The sequence below is a fragment of the Parambassis ranga genome, chromosome 20, assembly GCF_900634625.1.
Source record: "Parambassis ranga chromosome 20, fParRan2.1, whole genome shotgun sequence".
NCBI classification, from domain to species: domain Eukaryota; kingdom Metazoa; phylum Chordata; class Actinopteri; family Ambassidae; genus Parambassis; species Parambassis ranga.
This window is the reverse complement of record NC_041040.1, coordinates 5,699,632-5,717,314: the sequence shown is the minus strand read 5'-3', so window position 1 is coordinate 5,717,314 and position 17,683 is coordinate 5,699,632. Positions and strand designations below refer to the sequence as shown.

The 17,683-nt window shown below is 42.7% G+C and overlaps 1 protein-coding gene across 1 annotated transcript in view; it reads left to right on the top strand.

Moving 5' to 3' along the window:
- adarb2 (adenosine deaminase RNA specific B2 (inactive)) overlaps nucleotides 1-17,683 on the top strand; it is a 138,409-nt gene that overhangs the window by 26,405 nt on the left and 94,321 nt on the right. The gene's annotated exons all lie outside the window — the stretch shown is intronic.

Here is a 17,683-nt window from a genome sequence, read left to right as displayed (position 1 = left end):
TCAAGACGTTTGGCATTCAGAGTTAGCAGCACAGATCAGGCTCGCCTCTGGTGGAATATAAAATGTTGCCTTGTCTTGCTCTCGCAGCAGCGTTGTCACATGCAGACTCAGGAGGAGTCAATAAGGCTGTCGACTGTTTCACAGGTCCTGCCAGTCACCAGATCAGAGAGGATTTTTTGGGTCTTAAATCCCCATCCTTTCCTGTTTTTGGGGGGCTTTGTTTTGGTCTGAGTTAGAGTTCAGTGTTTTCTCATTTTGAACTGTCACAACTCGTGAGCATGCGTTCGTGACATGTGAATCAAGTATGCTGTTATCACTGTATGGGGATCTACAAGCCTGGCATCCAATTTCCACACTTACACACACACACAAATGTTTTTCTACTTCTGTCCACCGTTTTCCGTTTCCAATTCAGTAACTTCTCTGGTTTGACTGCACTTATCCAAAACTTTTATATGAATGCCATTACCGCTTCTCTACTGCTGGTCTCATAGCTTTGAGATAGAATATATCTGAGATGTTTCACAGTAGTTTTTGAGAGTCTCCATCATTCATGACACAGAATGGACCCTTGAGGAGACTGTTGCTTTATTTGACAGAAATCTGTGCATGTATATACTGATTGAAAATAACCACATTGGAAAAACTTTAAGATGTATGTTTATCATCTATGTTGTTCTTTTAAATCAACACTGGTTTAGCCAAATCTAAATGAAATGTCAGCTTATTGTCCAGAAGCAGGTGTAAATACATATTTTAGGGCTAATTTGATTATTTGGCATGAACAGGAAGTGGATAGAGTCTACTAATTTGAACAGCAGGAGGAGGTCCTTCACACCTCGACAGTCTTTCAAAGGATTAGGTTACTCAGACAGGCCTTTAACAGAGAAGACAGAGAAAGATCACTTCAAGTCAGCTCTTACAGAGTCAACAGATGTTGCACTGCGTGTCCGTAAGACATCTGTCCATTCTAGTCCTCACTGGAATGTCCTTTATACCTGTTGCTGCAGGTGTGATGGGGTCGTTATGGGTTTGTTGGTGTTAGCTGTGGGGTGCAGTGAGTCACACTACATTCACAACAAAGTAATAATAACAGCCTGTCTTCTATGTTTTGTCATCGCAGCTTTGTTTTCTCTTTCAGGATTAATGAATATGTTGATTTGATGTATTTGATCAGCTCTCAGTTGGCCATTTGACACATAACTCTAAGCAAGTCCGATGAATATTTATGAGTATAATAGAAAGGCGAAGCATAAATCTATGAGAGAGATCTGTGTGCCGGAAATATCTGAACAAAGATATGTGATCCTGGCTAATAATATCTTCATCTTGTAGTATCTTGTCAGTCATCAGCCATCGCTTTACTTAATCATCAGTGATTTGGCTGATAAAAGCGAGTTTTGATGATTTGATAACAAATAATATCAGATGCAGGGAGAGAGCAACTCGTGTCGAAGAGAGATGTTAGGAGAGAAAAGAAAAAGAAACACCCCTCAGAGCGACACCACAATAATTAGCATAGCGGGAGAGAGAGGCGCAGTGCAGGAGAGATAATCATAGCGCCTTAATGTCTGCTGAATGCTATTAATCAGCAGCATTACCCATAGTGCCCTGGCTTTTCTGCACAGTTATCTCACAGTGCGGGGTGATGATGAGCCGCCCCTCTTGATCCAGAGCCATGTCAGCGTGATGTGTGTGTGTGTATATATGTGCATGTGTGGTCTGTGGTAAAAATATATGTCATTATATTTATTTATTTTCCTGAACTTTCTCCTCCATATCTGCTGTCTTTCACACACATAAACACACACACACACACACACACACACACACACACTGGTCTCAGAGGTCCCAAGTATCTTGCAGTAGCAGACAGGCATTACTTTCTAATCGGGATAAGTGACCCAGTGCCACAGCACATGTCGATCTGTTGTCCCACAGCGCATGTCTCTGGATGGGTTTAATGGGCTGCTGGTTGACTGGAGGTTAGAGCAGCACAGTACGGTTTGTGACCTAGAGGGGGATCTAAAGTGAAACAGTGAGAGTGGGATTGTAACGTGCCTTGTTTACGCCTTCTTAATTTAGCTTTTTCCTACATTTCCTCATTCAAGTGTATCTTTCCAAAGAGGAAAAGTGTAAAACGATGTTGAGAATCTGACAAAGTAAAATCTCTAAACACAACCTGTCTTAGCTTGCCCTGAATTCTGGTCTATGGAGGCCACTGTCACTGGGAAGCTTGACATCCTCCTCTATAATGCATTGTCCCCACTGTCATTGTTTGTCATCGCTAAACAGCAGAGTAGAAGGTAACACTTTCGAGGGACTCGCATCAAAGATGACAATCAAAGCTGATGTTTCAGCCCTGATCTCTAACACATTCTGTGATATCAGACTTCAGTCTTACATTTGACAGGATGCCATGTTTGACCAAGTATCTACAGTTAGCTGCTTCTGTGCTGTGAATGTTCACATATACAAAATCTTAAGTGAAAATGGGAACAGGAAAAAGAAAGTTTTCATGCTTGGCTGAAGTGGAAACATGATACAGGCTGATGGGAACAGAGTTTTGAATAGTGTTTTACTGAGAAGTTAACGCTTTCACTTGATGCCTCCTCTCCCCTAGAAAGCTAAAAAAATAAAGAGTATGTCAGGGCGGAGGACCGTGATGGACTTGTTTCATTCCCTTAGAATTAATGTTCTTCTACAGATGACAATGTCAGCTAGCTCAGCACAGTCTCCATTCTAAAACCTGTATATGCACACGGTCCTCTGTAAATGGGAATTATACAGATAGAAATTTGGTGAAGACATTCATTGTTTCCAGAGGATACATCCTAATAGATTCATTTCTAGGTCATCCTACACCAAAGGTTTCCCTCATACACTTACATATTTAAACATCTCTGGTATACAATATTTGATTATCATAATGAGCAGAAGATAATTAATTTGTGGTTCCCAGAAGATGTATCCTCATGACATCAGTAAATAGTGTTTATTATGTTATTGATGAGTATAAAAATGTTCCCACTTCAGCCAGAAGCAGTAATAAATGCTAAAAGGCCACCTTTTATGTTCATGATTTTAACAGGTCAGGAAATTTAAAGTATTTGATTCAATTTTCTGAAATTTCCTGGCAAAGAATTTGTCTTCGTCCACACTTCATACCTGCGTCTCTTTTTATTTATGAGCTGTCCTCCCCTTCCCCCCCGCCTCTTCTTTTCCTTCAGTCGGGGATTCCTGCAGTGCATCTTGGCCGATCCACCTCTACACATCATTTATCACTATAAACATTGTTCATTGCTTCCAGCAAATATGTTTATTGTTGTCATTCACTCATAGGCCATTTATTTAATGTGTTTTCTCTCTCTCCTCTCACTCTCCACGTCTTTGTTCATTGTGAGGAGTGAGTGCATTGTGAGGAAATCAAACGTGTATTTAATGATAATGGACTGATGTGCGAGTGAATGGAGGGAGATTGGAACAGAACAGCGTGCTGGAAAATCAGATCCCAACATCTCCAAGGTACAAACATAATAGGAAGTCAAAAAGAATGCCTTCGTGCCTCAGCTGTTGTGAATTCTCCTTTTGTCAGCCAGGGCCCGGCCATCGCAGCCATTGTTCCGCCTTTTAGAGAAGGAATTGGATTTTTTTTTTTCTGTGTTTTTTTTTCTCCCCTTGTCGGCGGCTGACTTGCCTTGCTCACCAATGGGCAGACTTAATTAGGACATTTCTGAGTGATTTATTCATAAAAGGGCATGGGCTGTACCTATGACCAATTCATTTTGAATAGAAGAGGATAATGGCATCCAGAAAAAAAAACTAATGGCATGTTGGGATAAATAAGCAGCAATCAAGCTGCTGGGCAGTGTCTTATCAAAAAGAAGTCAGGCTTTAGGTGAACTGCAACCTGTTGGTTGGTTCTTATTGGTTTTCCAAAATTCCTTGATCACTCTAAAGAAGTCTGACATTTGTGGGGAAAACTAGAAACTACAGAACTGGAAACAGGGACAAAGAGAATGTTGCTGTGATTTAAATGTTCTCTATAAGGTTCATGTAATAAACAGCACGAACATGTGTGGATGTGACGATGCATGTGCACACTTTATTTCCTGAAATGACATATTGCCCTTTACCTCATCACACTACAAATACTCAACCGCACTTACTGAGTTAATGTATGTTTCTTTCTGGCATTTTGCCAACAAATATACACATACACACACATATGCACAGCCCTCCTCACAACGGGGGAAAAGGTCAGAATTTTAATAGCTTTGCTCTCAATGGTAATCGCCTTTTTGGTTAGCCGTGCAAACGAAATGAAAAGATGTCGGCCCACGTGTGGGGTTAACCTATACTGCTCCATTTCAATAAGTGACGTGCCATTAGCCTCGCCCTGCTCTGTGAGCTCTGTGAAATCGGGTAATCCACTAACTCATTTTGCTGCCCATCAGTGAACGCCGGGGGAGGAGATTTCCCCCCGTTAAACTCTCATTTCATCACCATTGTCTCAACAGGACTCTCTTCCACCATATGGCTGAAGAGAGGGGAGAATTTGGGGAGGATCAAGTGTGTCTGTGGACATGAGAGTCAGGCCATTCTGCTTTGCTTTTATCAGTAGGTACACTTTTCTACAGATGTGCCAGAGCATTAGTAAATCAGCTGGAAACAGTTCATTTGAGGGTAAGAACCAAAGAAACTGATGTCTTCTGCTGGCTCTTACATATATGTGGTCATCAGATCCCCGACAGGTGGACGCTTGAGTGACCACTTTGACCCTTGCTTGCTTCAACATCAGCTATAACCATGCCATTGATCTCTGTATCTGCCATGGCAAGGCCCACAACATATATCATGAATAATGCCCATTATACAGCGATATGTTGCAGTACTAAGAAAAAAAACAAGATACCCCTGTGATGCTGTCGGTGCTGTAGATCACATCACATTTTGAATATGTGACTGAGTTCCCCCCCAATCTATCTTTAGAGTTCAAAGAACGTGTCATACTGCCAGTAAATGCATCTCATTTCAGTTTGGATTTCTTTAGCTGTTCACTGAAAAGCCTGGGTGTTGACAGACAAACAAGGCAAAATTAATTCCCCGAATTTGCATTCAGGTCTCTAGATGTGGAAAAAAAGCCTAACTAATAGGAGTAAATAGAGTAAAACGAGTCCTCTGAATGTAGTAAAGTGCACCGCTGCTCCCCTCCTGCTGCTGCTCAAACCCTCCTGATTGGTTTAAGAATGCACGCTTGCACAGATAATCAGCATAAACCCGTGTGGAAAAATTTCACAAAGTCCACAAGTGTGCCCTTCAGGGAGGAGAAAAGGAGTGGCAGAGGGTTCCGGAGTCAATGTTGTTTTCACACTAGCCAGCGCGAGTCGCATCCTAATCCTTCCCCCTGGAACCCAGGCAGCGTTAAACTAGCTGAAATGAGTGCCATGCAGGGAGTAAATGGAGGGAGACGACCGTCCACAATGGCCCTGGAAAGTAGCTGCTCTTGTAAACGGGAGGATTAGAGGGAAAGAAATCCTTCTCTCCTTGTGTAGGCGTGTCCACAGAGACAAAGCTCAGTGTTTACACTCCTTCTGTGTACGTAGAGTCCCCCAACCCTGAGTCCACTTTGTGATCAACAGAGCGTAGTGGGAGTAAGGACCAGGAGATGAAGTTCTCTTTCCATTTCATTCTAAATGGAATATACTTTAACCATTTTCAGTCATGTCAAGCAGCATGGATTTGGTAACTGTGCAGGCTGTGACATCAAATGAGACCATTAGATATTCATGGTTACCAGAGGATGCATCACACTGACTTCACACACATCAGTGGATCATTGCTTTCATCATGGCAATGATCCACTGACGACTGTCTGCAGGTCTAGGTGGAATGTTTCCCATGTCTTGTGCACAATAATCTAGCTGTTTGGGGCTGTAGCTGAGCCTGAAAGAAGCGCTAGCGTAGCTGTAGTCTTAATGTTACATTCTGTTGTTTTTTTTCTGTTCATTAAATCAACTGTTGTTTAATAAATCACCAGCAGTTCATGCCATCCGGCCAAACACTAGCAGGCTGTGACTAACCACTCAACCGCCGTCTGTCACATTAACACATTAAGTGGTGGGCCTTGAGATCTCTTAGCTGTTCAGAGTGCATGCAGGCAGCAGTGGACATCATTTGCTGACCCAGTGGACTGGCAGGACTGCAGGAAAGAGCAGTCCCATCATCACCTCTATCTCACTACCCACAGTGCATCCCTCCCTCTCTGTCTCTCTAGGCAACACTTTATGTTGCCCAACTCCTCTTGTTGAACTTTGCCCTTTCATTTCTAGCGCCATTTGTCCAGCTTCCATCCTGCAGCTGCGTCTTCACAGCTCCCTTGCTTTACTCTCTAATGCACTAAATGCAAATGATCCATACACAGAGTAAGTGGTTGCATCATTTTTTTTATTCCAAATGTGTGGAATTTAAAAGAGGAGAGGTGGAAAAAAATCTTGATTGTAGTATAGTTTCTCCTGTATTGGGCACCTGATGATGTATTTAGAGTTCCATACAGCTAACGAGCGCTTCATTTTGAGGTCCTGCACTGTCTGATGACACATAAATAACAGTGCATTTCATTATGTTAATATTTGGCAGGAAAAGGTGTGGGCTGAGAGCTCGGGGTGGGATCGTGTGTGTGTCAAAGAGCAGTCTGCATTTGGTTGATGGAGCCATTCAGTCTTGTAGACATGCCCCCCAGAAATGTTGTCTGGTAATGTCTGCGCTCTTCCAAGGTGTCTGTGGTGGGGTGCCAGGCGCCTTCTTTCCTTTTCCCATTTCCTGCCTAACAAACGGTCATAAAGCCTCATTCTCAAATTGAAAATAATACACAAGCATCCAACAGTTTTTTTTCCAGTCAAAACATTTCTTTGTATTTTGAATTTGGCATCCAATCAGTGATGCTCCTCAAACGTTGTGAAAGATTGTCTTCCAAATGTTCACAGAGTTACCAAGTAGGGTGGAGCGTAGCACCGAACACATGTTCATTAATATCAAGTCTTTGGTGTAAATACAGAAACTAATCAGACAAACCTTTCCTTATGAGGTAATCAGGAGGTGTGTGTGTGTTTGTGTGTGTGTGATCGGGCTCCCAGGTAATTATAGCAGACAGCTGCCATGGCATCCTGGATCAGTCCCACGTCAACAAGCCGCAAACACACTTTGACGCAGACACACACACACACGCACAAAATAGGTCCCACATCAACATGGCATCATTATTAACAGGATTTGTGTCATTTTACTCACAGTTTCAGATAAGCTCAGGCAAACTGTGTTTCTGTGAAGCATCCAGAGTACAAAGATGAGATGCACCTGCCACGGAGCAAAGCAGAAGGAGCTGTTGAGATAGTGGGGAGACAATGGTTGCAGATGCTGTAATGCAAAATAACCTATTCCTTACGCAGGCAATGGGGGGAGGAATGTGGTCAGTTTCACCTGGCTGACAGAGGCTGGAAACATGGGACTGGCTCTTTATCTTTATCTCTCCTTCTTTCCACACCTTGATCTTTCCCTTGATGTACCCTGATCTGTCAAACCCTCCCCTGTGTTTCCTCCCTCCTTCCTCTCTTCTGTCTGTCTGCCTCACCCTCTCTCTCTCTAGTTTGTGCTGTGTTCGCCAGGCATGGAGTGGTATCATGCCTGCATGCATCATGGACCCGCTAACAAATTACATAGAGTAGCCATTCGCTTCCCCTCTCACTCAGCTGTCAAGTGAAGCCACTGAAGCATTCTCCCTCCTCTCCTCTCCTCTCCTCTCCTCTCCTCTCCTCTCCTCTCCTCTCCTCTCCTCTCCTCTCCTCTCCTCTCCTCTCCTCTCCATATCCATCCATCCATCCATCCCCCATCTTGCCATCCAGCGTTCCTCTTCCTGCCACACTTGTTCACCTCCTCACACTCACTGCTCCCCTTCCCATGTGCTATACCTGCACACTTATCAAGGCTGCAGAAGTGATATGCCTCCACTCTGTCATTCCTCTTCATTTATCCATCACTCTCCAATCTTTCCACTTTTAAACACAGGCATCTCTTCACTTAGAGCCATTTATAGTTTTGTCCACCTGATTTTGAAATACAGTTTTTTGTCACTGCTTAACATTTTAGAGATGTAGGGACTGACAAAAATATCAGGCTGCAGGAAGTGAGTAAGCACCTCAATCATCATACACTGATATTTAATAACTCTTAACAAAACTGGTGATTTTTTTTAATGCATGACTAGTCTTGAAATTTTTCTCAAAGTGATTGCAGTGCCCTTTAAATATGGCATACCAAGACCATTACATCATGTAACCGTATAGGAGAAATGATTCAGCTGTATGTTGGCTTGTAGTATTAAAATATTAATATTACATTAGGAGCACCATTTAACAACGTTTAGCTATGTTTTGTGCCTTTATGTCAGTCACTGCTTTTATACCTGATGTATGGTCACAGAAAAAGACATCAGCTGCTGACCTCATGAAAACGATTGATCCAATCAGTGACACATTCAGGTGCCATGCTATCGGCCTTCCTCGATAAAGTAGCACATCAGTGTTGCCTTAAAATCACACAAGCGTCATCAAATCACTACATTGTTTACTAAATCTACTGTGTTTATTTTCTGCAGGCAGAGGGTATTTAGCTCCCAGGCTAGCAAAACTCTTGGATTTATTGTTATGAGGTGGATAAGTTTGATTTTTCCTCAGATTATCTATAATTTTATAACTAGATTGTCTGCAGCTCATCTTCAGGCTCATTTGATTATCTGTTAGGGGATTTGTTCTTTGACAGAGCAGACATGTGGGCACTGAGTGCTGGATGTTTAACCTGACACTTAGCGCTAAGCACATCGAGCTCAGCCAGTCTGCCTTTTGACGGCAGCAGACGAGCAAGACACAGCCATGATTAATAGGCTGACAGTGGAGCCCTGACCTCTGAAGGTCGCCAGGTTGTTTCCTGTTTGACTAGCCACACTTACCCATAACCACACACACACACACAATCAGACACACAAGCAGTCAAATGCACCACCGCTTCTCCACCAAGACAATATTCTGTGTATTTACTGGCCACTGAAGAGCTTTGAATATGTGAGAGTCTCAGGTTTACTGGTGTGAAAAGATGCCTCGGCTTTCATTAGCATGTCATAGTGTCATAATACTACCCCTGCCAAATGACATGTGACCAAGCCCAAGTCATAAATAACCCCCACGGTGTACTTGAAACTGAAGCTTATACTGTATTTCACAGACAGGCGGATCTCCTCTGTTGAGAGAAGAGAAAGACGAAGGCCAGACTGTTTCCCCATCAGTCATCCAGTGGAGCCTTCTGGTCTGAGTCATAATACCTAACGCCCTTCTCAACCTTCTCTGACCTTGGTGGCAGTCAAATAGAACCCATCCTTCCCATCCACCCACCTACCTTTGATAACGAAGGTGATCATCTTCCTTACCTGCTCTTAAATAGAGCTGCCCCATTGATATGCATTGCTTTCCACCAGAGAGCCAGTCCTCCTCTCTGGGTGCTGGTGGGTGGAGTGGTACAGGTCATGACCCTCAATGCCAGGAGCAGAATAGGAAAGAAGATTTCTCGCATTTTCTATAAGAGTTGGAACTTATTACAATAATTCAGACCCAGGCTTGGTTGTACCTTCTTATTTTTTTAAGATACCAAACACCAAATATTCTTTTTACAAACACTTACCACCCCCAGGTGTGAAGCCGGCATTGTCCATTGGCCCATTGTGTCCCAAACTGACACAAGCTTCTCACGAAAAAAACAAGGCATTACTATAAATCATGGTGACTTCTCAAATGATAACCCTGTAGGTGTCATGGATGCAGAGGCGTGTTAACCAGGAAGCAGATTGTAGTTTGCCCTGAGGAATATAGGCACAGAGATAGCAGCTAAATACAGCCAGAGGGCCTTTTAAATGTAATCGCCCAGAGGATTGCTACTGTAGACATACTCCTCGGTTTTTTGCAGCGGTGGCAAAGGGCAGAGTCGCTGCTGTAAGCAGAGTGAGAACACGGCTGCAGCTGCACATCATGATTCTACTGCTGAATAAACCTGGAGAGGAAGCAGGTCACAACATGCTGCTTTAAAGGAAGAATGTCACCACATCCTAGACCAAAAACCTGCATTTAGTTCAAGTTTGGTCAGGCGGTGTACATTTAACTCCTTCCTCTTCCTGCTAAATGTTTTTAGCAAATTGGAGATGATCCTTCCTTGTGATCAGAACAATGTCCATAGTCTGTGTTGCAAAGGAGCTCCTTGTTGTTCAGACATACCTGAGCACAGAAAGCTACGAGTGACCAATCAGGATAGAGTATTTAACACAGCTGTGTGATAATACCTAATAAAACATAGAACCAATGTGTTAATTATTATGCATTATTATATGTGAGTGCAGACAACAGTTGAGTTGCGTTCTTCTGCAACTGATAAAATAAAACACTTAAAGGTAGGGTAGGAGATTTTGAAAACTCAGTGAGAGTCAGCCAGATTTCGAAAGTAAACACACGCCCCTTTCTCTGGGAGCTCACCCCGAAGCCACGCCTCCCAATCACATGGACGCGCATTACCTAAAGACGAGCTGCGGTCTGTGACTTCGTCCATTATGCACGTACTTCTCTGGTGCGCGCAGAGCAGCGTTTTATAGCTTCCACAGATGTTCAGTATTCGTCGTTTTAAAGCGAAACTAATTGGTTGCTATCGGATTGTAAATAGAAGTTACATTAATTTAACAAAAAGTGCATCAGAATGAAATCGCCTACCCTACCTTTAATAGCAGTGTTGCATTAGCATAGCATAAATCTCTCCAAATACTACATTTAAATGTGCTAAACTGTAACATTGCGGCTACACATAAATGCTGTCAACAGGATTGGTTTTTAGTAATGGACCACAATGTGATTGCTTTAAAGGTCAACAGTGGCAGTTTCCGTCTTTTCTTTTTTTTTTCACGTTATGACCACGAGTAGTTAAACCACAGTTTTTTGTTAATTACTCATTCTCAAACCTTTTGTTTTTACTTAACTGCCAAATTAAAACCATCGTGATTTAAGCATTACTCATCAATAGAGCTGTGAAAATTTGTTGCCTGTTAGGAAACTCACGTTCTATCTCCCACAAGACCTGGCTTCTCCAGCAACACACTCCTACTGAGTGAACTAAATATGTTTGATGCTGACAGGCCCAGGATCTCTCAAACAGTGTTCCCTGTTGTCCCAAGATGGCCAAGCCTCGTTCTGTACTGAGCTGCAGCTGCAGGTAGTAATTACTGATTAGGCTGTAGGAAAGTGGGGACAAATGCACTGTATAATCAGAGAGCCCGTCGACAGTGGGAGCCCTTCACAATGGCTTGTAATTAACAAGATAATTGGCGAGAGATGGCAAAGATTTCTTGAGTTCTTCCTTATTTGCATGTCATTTTGCACAGAGTTCTTTATGACTTCTTTTTTCATCTGTGAAGGTTGAGTTGCTAATGATACTCTGTCCCACCGTGTGACTTGCTCGTGTTGTGGACTCAAACAGAGTGCGTGCACCCGAAGAGACGAGCAGAACAGCATGTGTGGCGTGCACCTGTACACTTGTTTTGCAGAGTCATTTTCTATTACAAGTGCCATTTACACTGATGCTCATCACATTTATATGCAACACATGACTGTGCAAGAAGCCTTTTTTTGAGCATTACTTCATCCTGTAAGAAAGCCCTAGAAGGCTGCTCAGAGTTCCTTCTTTAAAGCCCCTCAGGACGTATCTCCATATGTATTCATTAGTGTTATTCGTACAATAACTCCAGTAATGAGTGCTCAGGCGGATTCCTTTTCGAATACCGTTCACTACATCACACGCTCAGATAGAAAGATGTTTATCACTCCTTTTCCAATTATATTTCTCCAGATTAAGGTGTCGTTGTGGCACTTGTTTCCTTGACAACGCCGTCGTTATTTCACCCTTCTTCCAAGTACCCTTAATCTGAGCGGATATGAAAACTCTTCATGTGCGTTTTTTTTTTTTCCCCCCAGTTAGCCACAGTAGCGCTGTCAGTCCAACCTCTCAAGCCGACATCATGGGGCTCTTAAATGGGTGGCTTAAATGGGCGGCATGGTTAATGCTTGATTTTTCCTTTCTCCAGCCTATTGTGAGTGTGAAGGAGGCTCCCTGTTGAATTTCATATGGATGTTAATATGTTGGATTAAAAAAGAAAAAAATCACAGACAGCCAAGAACAAACAAAGTGTTTATTGGATTTTGTCTCATCAAAAATAAGAGGGAGGGAAAAAAATAAAAGAACCTACCTCTGTAAATTGATGAAGCATGAAGGGTGTTAATAATGTATAAGGTTTTCAAAATTCAATCTCGAAAATGTGCGCCGTTGGAAGGAGGGGAAAAAAAAAACAGAATGACACAGAACACAGTGTATATTTGACAGGTGACATGATTCTTTTTCGTGTAATTGATTTGCTTTGCCATTTGTTTCCCCCTTTTTTCATCTTTCGTGGAGCATGGGAGGCAGCTACTGTGATAGATGAACGTAGTGGAGTTCATTTTTTTTTTCTCCCCCTCCGCACCGCTGGGTAGCCTCCAGTGCAATGAACAGTGGTGCTTTCCTGTGCAGGTTATGGCAGAATAATAATGTTTCCCCACTTACAAAACATGTGTCTCTCACTATATGTGGACTTTAAGTCTGCATGGCATGTTTTCGTTTTCCCTCAGTGAAAAGGAAATGGAGTGTGTGTGTGTATTTAACTACAACATATGTTGTATTTATTGCTGAGTATCTCAAAATACTAATCACGTTTTTCTTTCTTTCTTTTTCATGTCTTGCTTGATGTCATCCCGGTCAGGTAAGAACCCTCTTGTCATATTGCACACATTTGTTTCATTAGATCTGACACTTGAGACCCTGACCTCCCACTAAAAAGCCAAGGCACCTGACACATAACCCCCCATCCAGCAGCAGTCTGAAGCACAGGTCAGCCTCACGTTGTCATATATCTCATGCATCCTGATGTGTTTGTCAGCCACTGAGAGTGATGTGGCAATAAAGTATCCAGCGTATGTGGGTGTGGCTTGAGGGGGGGGGGGGATTGCATCACCATCTGTAGGAAGTGTACTGTATAACGCACGAGTAGCTCTCGCTTTCTGACTCAAGCATTATCCTGAAGGTTGGTCTCACTTGAATCATCCTCTCAGTCACTGGCTCTTGTTATTACACGCCTCTTCTCTCACCTCGCTTTCTGAGGAAAAGTTTGTGCCGACTGTAGCAGCCGCAGCGCTGCACCCGGAGCATCTGAACAAGATCGGGCACTTTGACAATTAAGGCTGAAATAGCACAATGGCAATTGTTCACGCCCATTGTAATTCTGTTTTGTCAAGCCACATGCCTGGAGGTGATAGCCTTGCTGTCTTTGATTTCTCCTTTTCAGTCAATGTTTTTCTTCTTCCCTCTCTTCCTTTCATCTGCGTTTTTTTTTTTCCTTCTTTCCTCTAGAATACTCATTCAATTTTTACTGCAGTATGAGACTGTGAACAGCTTGCGGGGCGGGAGCGCAGTAATTACCACGGTTATGTCAGGCGGAGCTGAGAAACGTAGCCTGGGGAGGAGAAAGGCCACTGTGCGGTGATGGCCCCCCGAAATTAATGGAGAATTGGAAATGAATCAATAGCTAATGAAAATGTGTGTTCACTCTATTACTGCTTTTATGACGGCTGTAGCCTCGGGCGGGGCGCTTTGTCACCCGACTACACAGAGAGAAGTGGCGGCTGTGTGTCTCTCTGTCATATTGTCTTACACTTGTTTCTCTTTTTCTTCTTTCAAACAAACAAATGACTGCTTGATCAAAGTTAATGTTAAAGTTAAATATGTTTGCTTATAATGAGAGATGATGATGATGATGAGAGCTACAATGATAGCAGGTCTTTACCTACCCAGGTGCACCACTGTAGCCAACCCTTGGTTGTTTGTAGCCTTACAGTTGGTAGACTGACGAGTGCTTTAAGCTTCTTTGTAGTCAGTTTCACCTTTGACATGCCATGTTTGATTTGCAGGAGCTTGTGATGGCTCCTGCAACATTGTTCATGTTCATAGCTTCCCCCAGCTTCTGTGCCGCATATATATGAACCAGGAAGACGATCCAAACAAATCATATCAAACCAAGACAAGAATTGCAGCTGTCACAATCGATGAGATCAAAGACACAGTCTGAAAATGCTAGCAGAGAAAATACTTAAGAGGGAGGAATCAACTCCCAACAGAACGCCGATTCATTATTTACTTAGTCACTGGGCTCAAACTCCAATTGGTGGACTTGCTCACACTTCTACACAAAGAAAACGTGTGCAGGGGTTAAAATTAATGTTCTCATCTTAAGGACTTATCAGCCAAAGACAACAACAACAAGGTGTCACTGTGATGACAAAAGAAATTCAGACATCTAGATTATGTTGTTGACAAAAGCAGTGTGTGCATGCTTATACTCCTGGAACTTGAGAAACATGTAGATGAGGAAATTTCACGTGTGCCCATAGATACCATGAAAACAAGCAGATTTTAAATCCAATGACATCATTCTGGAAGACTGAAGCTAAAGCTAGCAGGTGCCAGGTGAAAATGCAGCTTCCTCATCAGCTGATGATTCATGTAGACGCTGGTAAAGTAGTAAAGCAGCAGCATTACCATTGAAAAGTAAAGCAAGTTAGCCTGATGTTGATGTTGTTGACACTACAGGAGAACTGTGCAAACCTTTAGGTGCTAAGCTTGGATGATGATTCAATACTTTCACTAGCAATACTGAGTTTTAGGAAGACACCACTATTTACATTTTTACAATTTTTACTTTTATGATATGTGCTTGTTTTTTTGAGCTATTACAAGGTAAAATGATGGATTTCTGGCAAATGTAACACAGTACTCGTATATATTAAGATGAAGAAGCAGTTTCAAGGCAGTGTGGGCCTGAGCAGGGAGAATCCTGCACACACATGCAATCCCACAAAACACTGTAACATGCTAATGATGGGACTTTCAGGCATACAGAACAGTTGTACATCTCCACTCAGGATAAAACCACCAAACAGACAGTGCTATTATCTTTTTGACATTTTACATTTAAGATTTTTTAGAGAAAAAAAAACGTGTGACTTCATTGGACAATGAGGCTGTCTGGGAAGAATAAGAGATACGTGAACGGAGGAGAGAACCTTTTATGTCACTTATCCAGGTTGTACAGGGACACAGAGCTCAGTGCACATTAGTTGACTGCTCCCCTAGGATTCACAGATCATTTCTCTTCCCTGACATGGTACATGCAGCACTGCCCCGGGGTGCCTGACAGTGCGTGACATCGCCTCTGTGTGTGGCGGAGTGTGTGTGTCTGTGTGTGTGTGTTGCAAAGATACCCCGAACCTCCACCCATCAGCACCTCCTGCAGCCTGTAAACCCTTAGGGCTCGCTGCCATTCAAGTTAGCTCTTTGTTAACTCACTGTATGATACTGTAGATAAACAGAAAGTTGCCTTGGACACCACTAAAAGTATCAGCATCATAAGCTCACGACTTCATCTTAATATAGTTGTGTAGGTTGTGCATCAGAGTGACATGTGATGTTGACTCATTGTTTTCACCCAGGAATGTGGCTTATTGTTCTGTAGAGTTGTGCATTCTTTAATTTGGGCACATAATTCATCACAGAACACTGGTGTTTATTTAAATTCATTTAAAACTATTCAATGTATTGACAGAATCAGCTGATGGGTTCCTTTCAGCTTGCTGAAGCTGATTTACTATTGAGTGAATGAAGCTCTTTATGTGACTCTCACAAGCACTTGACACAATGTATGGTCAACAATTTTAGATGAATAGCTGTATGCCAGTTGGTTTAATTAAGAAGACTTTCTTTGAAAGAACAGTAAAATGGTCCTCAGAAACATGTTCCTGTTGGATTTCCGATGACGATCTTATGTTTCCTGTATTAGCATGCTGGTCGGCCTGCTCGTCCAGAGGAGTCAAGGCAACCTCTGGGGGTCAAGAGTCCCTGAAGTGATGAAATTAACCATTCACTAATGTTCCTGGAGCACGAGGGAAGAGAGCAGGAAAAGCTGGCCTTATCATGCCATAGAAACCTGCAATCATCCTCAGAGGCAGATTAGTGAGCAGGCCGGTGAGCCTGTGAATACTTCACTGCCCGAGCAGGTGGCCTCCCATACCAAGTGCAGCACATTAATCCAGTCTGTTAACAAATAAGCAGCCTGGCTAATAGAGCACTGCCAGAGGCGTATGTTTCCACTGTTACTGGAGGGGGGGGGGGCTCGTTTAATTTGCGTCTGCTTTGAGAGTGTCATCAGCACTATCACACACACGTTTGCCACATTGTGATATTGACAATCCATAAATCCAAACGCCTTCATAGTCTTAAAGATACAGGGAAGAACTTTTTTCTAGATGTCATTATGTCTGCAGGAGGATACATGATAAAAAAAACAAGATGACAATCATTTACCAGTGTGGGCACTGTTGAAACTGAAGGTTTACAACCACTTGATCTTGATTTATACATTGTTTTACCCTCCCATCCTTTAAGTGAAGACTCACAGTCCTCGCAGCAGACTGGGCTGTATCTGATCTATAAAGCTGCTCAGCTAATGTGAGCGGTCAGTGATTTATTTGTCGGTGTCTCCGGCGCCTCACTGTTTTTCCCCTGCTTCCTTTCAGTCCAGGGGTAGCAATGCTCTCTAATGGGCCAGCTGCTGACATGTGTTCACCGCTAATAATCACCTCCAGAGAATTCCTCCTAGTTTGTCTCAGACGGACACCTGCAAGGACAAATCAATAACCGGCTCGCCGTCACCCGCCCAGGTGACTGTTTTCATCTGAAATTTCCTCTTTGGTTTCGAATGAGCGCTTCCAACCTGCCGCTCAGGGCCACTTTTTCTCTCCTCTGGTTTCCCTCTGACAAAACGCCTGAACACACAGAAGTTGTTTTTTTTAAAGGCGTTTTATTTGAAGTATGTAAAGACACCAGCGACTGTCTAAATGTGGATTTGAATAGAGTGCACTGCAGCATACTCATATTACCATTCATGCCTGGGGGCTGTTTTTGCTTCTGATGGTGCAACATTCCTCGTCTAATCACTTTAGCTCAATCGTAATATTGTTTTAATTCATGTTACAGTTTCTTAAGGCAATTTTCTTAAACTACTGTTGTATTCGATTACTGTAAACCTCTTTAGCAAAGACTGGATGTGTAAATTAATGAACTACTCTGTTATTTGACAGGAAATTATTAGACTTGAAAGCATCGCAGAGCAGCAAGTTTCTTTGAACAGTTGGCAGTTGAAACAGCGAACAGTGACACCTGTGTTCCCATATTTTTACTTGGAAAGTGGTCATCAGATCTACTTGAGCAATTAGTTGGTAGCTGGTCATTGATTAGTAATTTCTTGAGGGGGCCAGGGCAGAGTAGTTAGCAGTCTTCATCAAGCTTTATTTCCTGCTAATGAGGTTTATTAGATTACAGCTCTACCTCACACGTTTTAACAAAAGATTAAATTGGCTAAGATCTGCTGGGAATATGTTTTCATAGAACACCCATAATGAGTGAAAGTTGGGGAAATGTGAACTGCTAAGCAGGAATAAGTCATTGGACATGCTGA